This window comes from Danio rerio, chromosome 25, assembly GCF_049306965.1.
Source record: "Danio rerio strain Tuebingen ecotype United States chromosome 25, GRCz12tu, whole genome shotgun sequence".
Taxonomy (NCBI): Eukaryota; Metazoa; Chordata; class Actinopteri; order Cypriniformes; family Danionidae; genus Danio; species Danio rerio.
In genome coordinates this window covers 515,001-521,300 of record NC_133200.1, presented here as the reverse complement: position 1 = coordinate 521,300, position 6,300 = coordinate 515,001, and the positions used below count along the sequence as shown (strand labels likewise).

The 6,300-nt window shown below is 37.9% G+C and overlaps 1 protein-coding gene across 3 annotated transcripts in view; it reads left to right on the top strand.

The window, feature by feature from the left end:
- Window positions 1–3,525: 3,525 nt before the first annotated feature.
- The window catches only part of prickle1a (prickle homolog 1a), a 54,430-nt gene continuing 51,655 nt past the window's right edge, over window positions 3,526–6,300 (top strand). For all 3 annotated transcript variants that reach the window (XM_073941833.1, XM_073941831.1, XM_073941832.1), the window contains exon 1: window positions 3,526–3,644. The gene's annotated coding sequence lies outside the window, so the exon portion shown is untranslated. The remainder of the gene's footprint in view (window positions 3,645–6,300) is intronic.

The following is a 6,300-nucleotide window of genomic DNA, read 5'->3' as shown; positions in this document are numbered from 1 at the left end:
TTTTGTGTATATAAATATATGCATGACCATATTGTGTTTATATATATATATGTGTGTGTACATAAATATAAAAATATATATGTAAATATATTTACTTTGTAAGTTATGTAGTGTGTGTGTATTTATACATATATGCATAAATATACACAGTAAACAAGTAAATATTGTGTAAATACACTTTTATTTTTTATGGGCCATAATCAATTTACATATGTATAATTTTTTAATCTAAATTTATTTTCTATACTGTATTACTCCACTATCACTAAAATATTCTCATTTTACAGCTCTTCCTGAGTTTTCTCTTTAATCTTTAATTCTCTGGTCTAGTGAGAGCACTTTTACGTTTCAAAGAACGAGAAACTGGTTTGTGACACGTGAAATGTTTTATTGTGATCTGTCCCTTTAAGAGGAGGTTTATCAAAGCAACACTCCACCTTTTTGGTAAAAATTCTCATTCTACAGCTCCTTTCAAGTTAAAAAGCAGAGTTTTACCATTAATTCATAAATCACAATCTCTGGTTCAAGCGGGAACACTTTTAGTTTAGCTTAGCTTAGCATAGTCCATTGAATCAGATTAGACCATTAACATTTCACTCAATAATGAGTTTCCATTGGTTTCATATTTAAAGCTCAGCTCTTCTGTATTTCCATTGTGTACTAAGACTAATGATTAATGAAAAGTTATTTTCTGAGTTGTTTTTTTTGTGAGATGCTAACGGTCTAATCCAATTCAATGATCTATGCTAAGCTAAGCTAAAAGAGGAGCTGTAAAATTAGCTTCTTTTCAAAACAGGGTAGTGTTTCTTTAAGATAAAATCCACAAAGTTTGTTTAAAGAATGTTTCTGACTGCAATTCTTGAAAACTATGTTTTCCAAAATCTACTTTTATTGCAGTTGTTGTTGATGGGAAGATAAACTCTTTGGTGTATACGGTCTCGGGTTCAACAGGTCATGACCTCCACTCGACCCCTGAGCATTTATGCAGGATTTCTGTCTGCTTTTCTATATCAGGAAATGTTTTTTTAAGACAGTATCGCTTCATCAACATGCAGACCAGTCTCTGACGCAATCATCTGAAGTATTTTACACACAGTTTAGAGAAACAAAGTTAGAATTATGGGATATACACAGAGACATGTGAGATTTAAATTCAAGTTGTGAAGAAGAAAAGTTCGAAATTTTGAGTCTTACATTTGTAACTATTAATTAATTTTCCTTCAGCTCATTGCCTTCATTTATCCAGGCTCACCACAGAGGAATGAACCGCCAACTTTTCCAGCATATGTTTTACACAGCAGATGCCCTTCCAACTGCAACCCAGTACTGGGAAACTCCCATACACATTCATTCACACATGTACACAACGGCCAGTTCAGTTGATCAGTTCCCCTATAGCGCATGTGTTTTGACTGTGGGGGAAACCAGAGCACCCGGAGAAAACCCACGCTAACACAGGGAGAACATGCAAACTCCACACAGAAACACCAACTGACCCAGCCAGGACTCAAACCAGCGACCTTTTTGCTGTGATGCCACAGTGCTATCCACACAGCCACCATGTCACCCCAACTTGCAGTGGTTAGTAAATGGAAACTTTGAAATGAGAACAATATATATAAGAATAAATGACATTGTCAGATTCTAACTTTCTATAATAACAGTGTTTTTGCCCCATTGCAGGTTTATTAGCTCATAAAATCTCACAATGTTGACTTTGTAAGAACTCTGAGGTATGAATTGTGTTTGTAAGTGTAAACTGTGAGATTCAAGTCCGAATTCGGAATTTGATTTCGGAAACTTGTAAATAATAATGTTAAATCCAAAACGTTTTTTCATTTTGTTGTTGGGTATGTGTTTTAAAAGACGTTCGGGATTATTCCTACTTTAATAAATTATTAACATCCATTAAAATGCACTTTTTTAAAGTTTGTTTAACTTTAGGAGACAAAAAGTATGAAAAAATATTGTTTGTGTAATTTAAATTGTTCTTCGTTCGACAATAGTAGCTGAAAAATAACATTTCATTTCTAAGAATTATTAGTGAATCTTTTTTTAAAGGTTCTGCGAAATTAAAATATATTTTAGATGTACGTGTCAGCATGTCAGTTTTAATGATGTCTATAATTTAGTGTGCTCCAAAAACAGCCACAAAATTCACACTTACACTATATAAACGTTTAAAGTTTGCAGTTCACTTCCGCTTAAATGATCAACTGCTGCGTCCAAAATTGCTTACTTCCATACTATATAGTACACTAAAATCAGTATACGAGCAGAGTAGTATGTCTGAATCCATAGGCTGCATCCGAAATCGCATACTTCCATACTATACAGTACGCTAAAATCAGTATGTGAGCCGAGTAGAATTTACGAATTCATAGAATTCGAAAATCAGTATGTGAGAATTACCAGGATGACATTACTTCTGGCGAGATTCTGAAGTGTGCATCCCATGCACCCTGCGCTATCCCATGATGCCCCACGAGAGAATTCATGAATGGGAGTGAAGCGACGCAACTGACGCAGGTCACGTGACCATGACAAAATGGCGGATGTAGTACGTCCGAATTCCATTCATACTTTTCAAATACATACTGTATAGAGCGTACTTTTCTAACGGCTGAGTAGCACTTTTAAATTCAAATCCAGTACCTACTGAGAAGTAGGCGGTTTCAGACGCAGCCATAGAAATCGAAAATCAGTATGCGAGAAATACCAAGATGGCCTAGCCTACTACTTCCAGCGAGATTTTGCAGTGCTTATCCCATGACCGCTGCGCTATCCCATGCACGTTGCGCTATTCCATGATGCCCCACGAGAGAATTCTTGAATGGGAGTGAAGCAAGGCAACTGACGCAGGTAGGTCAAGTGACCAGGACAAAGTGGCGAATGTTGTATGCCATTCATACTTTTCACATTCATACTGTATAGAACGTACTTTTCTAACCACTGAGTACGTTTAAATTCAAATGCAGTACCTACTGAGTAGTAGGCGGTTTCAGACGCAGCCGTTTTTTGACATTATCTCATACTTTAGTTTCTCATCAAATCTTCTGACCAATCAAATGCTCTCTAGTGTCTGATATGCCCCGCCCCCCTTTTCTCGTTGGCTTTTCAATTTAATGCGCTTGAGCTCAACCACTCTCACTGGCAGATATGTGATAAAAACCAAACGCAATTGTCTGTTTTTTAAGGGGAGGGGCTAATTTATGTCCCGCCCTCTCTAAAAATGCACATTTGAAATCACTTCATGGGACCTTTCATTTTTTGTATGCTGCAGAAACAGTCTGAGTGTGCCATGAAGTCCTCCATAAACAGCTTATCTGGTGGAATAATTACTACAAGTAATATAATCAAGCACAAAAATATTAAAATAATCCAAACAACAAAACTTTACTAGCACGTAAGGCTACTGTATAAACAGCATTAGCATTCCGCTACGGGGCGTCACGTGACACGCATGAGGGACTCACTGAACACACACTCTCAGTCTGAAACAAATACACTGGGTTGCAGTCACCAGTGTGTGTGTGTGTGTTTTACCTCAGACATGCTGTTTAAAGCTCCGGATCAGCAGTGAGCGGCGGCGCGCGTGGACTTTCCCCGACAAGCGCGCGCACAAAGCGGACACAAACCTCCAGGTGAGTCTGCTGCTCTGGACAAACTATAAATGTATATTGTGCATATAAATATGAGCCAAGGTGTAATTAAGAGACTGTGTTGTGTGGATAAACTACTGCTGCTGCTGGGAAACACGCTATTTCTGAACTCAGCTGTGCCTGTCACTTTTTCTACGGGTTATCTGTTTGTTATCTGCTAATTTTCTCGTCATCTGCTTGTCATCTTGTTATTTTCTGGTTGTAATCGAGACATTTAAAAAAAAAATTTTTGGTTTTCTGTCATCCCTGGAGTTTTTGAGCTTGTGTTTTTGTCTTTACGTCACTGATTTACACCCACATTAATAAATACTATAGTAATTTATAGTAAATACTAGTATTTTTGAACCATATTATAGTTATTATATGCACAGTAGTGTTTCTTTTCAATTGAGTTTTTATAGATTGTAATTATATTACAAAACCCTGTGAACAGTACAGAAAATGAGCTTGTGTAATTGTTCAGAATGTACTTTTCCATCCCAACATTTATTAAGCATGGAAAAAATCATTTAAAATCAGATTTAGAATCATTGCGATACTGTAATTATCAAGAAAAAAAATAATATATATATATATATATATATATATATATATATATATATATATATATATATATATATATATATATATATATATATATATATATATATATGTCTATTTCTATTTTTTATTTTAAGTTGGAATTATAATTCATAATTCCCTTAAGGCCAAAAGTGTTATTTGCACCCCACTTCACCTAAAGTTTATTCATTATTTTAGTTTATTTTGTAAATAACCGACCAACAAAAATACACTAAAATAAAAATACAAAGTATACCAAATAAAATTTGTTACACAAAAGAGCATTTTCCCACAAAGTTAAATGATAAATGAAATGCTCAAATAGTTTAAATGTTTTCTGTTGCTATTTTGGGTGTTTCGTCTATTGTTTTTTGAGTCTTATCAGATAAAAATCCAAAGTAACTCGAAATTTCACTTTGTGAGTCGTTCTTTTAAAGAGGTTGTCTCGGTCTCTAATAAATCATAGCCCATTAACAGGAACAGAAATGAACCGATTCAGATGTGTTCGAACTGAAGCGTTAGAAAACGTGCAATAGGCCACCATAAAAGGCTAAAAATCTACAGTTTTGCTCCACAAACTATTCAAATAAAACACTTTATTGTTGCACAAGCGTGTGAGCATTTTAGTGACTTTTCCACATGCAACATTATCTACTGTTGATAAAATATTAATGACGATACTACTGTTTACAAACTACAATGGCACCGCCAGTATTTTGGAGCCATAGAATCGAGATACTGCATAGTACCGGTAAACCGCGCAACCCTAATAAACAAGCAAAATAATAAATAAATAAATAAATGCATATATTCTAATTTACTAATATATGTGTGTGTATATAAATAAAATAACACGTATACAGTAGCATTTACAACTATTGTTTAATAAATGCTTAAGCGTACTGTAATATTAGCTATCCGCTTGTTAAGTGTGACGTCACGCGAAGCGGCTTTCGGGTCCAAGCGCTCTGTTCAACTGAATGGGGAGACTCGTGAAAGGGTAATAATGAATGTTTACAAAGCGATTTAATGCTTTCGAAAATCACGATCGCAATATATAAATATATGTCCATGCCTAATATCCAGTGGCCATAAAGTCATTGATTTATTAAAAATTGTTAAAAGTTTGGTATTTGTGATGCAGCAAGCCCAGATATTGTTGTGTACACTATGACTTTATATAAAAATTTACTTTAATGCAACCCGGGCTCATTGTGGAAACGTAGCCCCGCGGTCGTTTTTGCGGACCGCGATTTACGTCCCGGGAGGTACGTATTCGAGCGGTTTTTATTTTCGCGGATCCGCGAGAGGCCGCTGTGCGCGCTTTTTCACGTCTCGGGCGCTTCTCGGGAGTGCGCCGTTCGCGCCCTGCGCCGCTCTCGCGCGAAAAGCCGCTGGATCGGCCGACTCGGCCGCCCTCCTCTTCCTCCTCCTCCTCCTCCTTCCCTAAACCCTAGCGACGGTTTGCAAAAGCCGTCCAGAAAAAAAAAGCAAAAGCCCTCGTCTTCGATTTCGACCGTGTTTTCGGATCCCGCCGCGTTCTCGCCCTTATTTTTCGGATTCTGTTTTTCGTCTTACCTGATTTCCGGAACCGCTGTTCCCCGGACTCGATCCCGGTCGTCGTCCCCGCGGCCGGCTCCTCCTCCTCCGGGGCCTCTGCTCCGCCGACGCAACGCTGTGAGCTAAGCGGACAAACGGGTTGCATCGGGAAAGCCCTCCACTAGGAGGCGAGCCGTCGGCCGGCGAGCGCGAAGAGGAGGGGCGGAGCGGCGCCACACCGTCCCGCAGCATTCGCTTGATAAAAACTAAACGCGGCCTTACGTACCTCCGGCCACGTAAATCGCGGTCTCCAGAAACGTCCGCAGAGCTACGTTTCCAGAATGAGCTTGGGTTGCTTTAATGTGTGATAGGAAAAAAAATGATCATAAACGAATGATTTCTCAACTCAAATGAGTGGCGGCTTGGACCCGGAAACAGTTTTACATACGTCACCAACACATCATCACTTAACAAGCGGAAAGTAAGCTGATGATAAGTCCTGTAGTATACATTAGTGTTTACTACAGTAAAGTTGTGT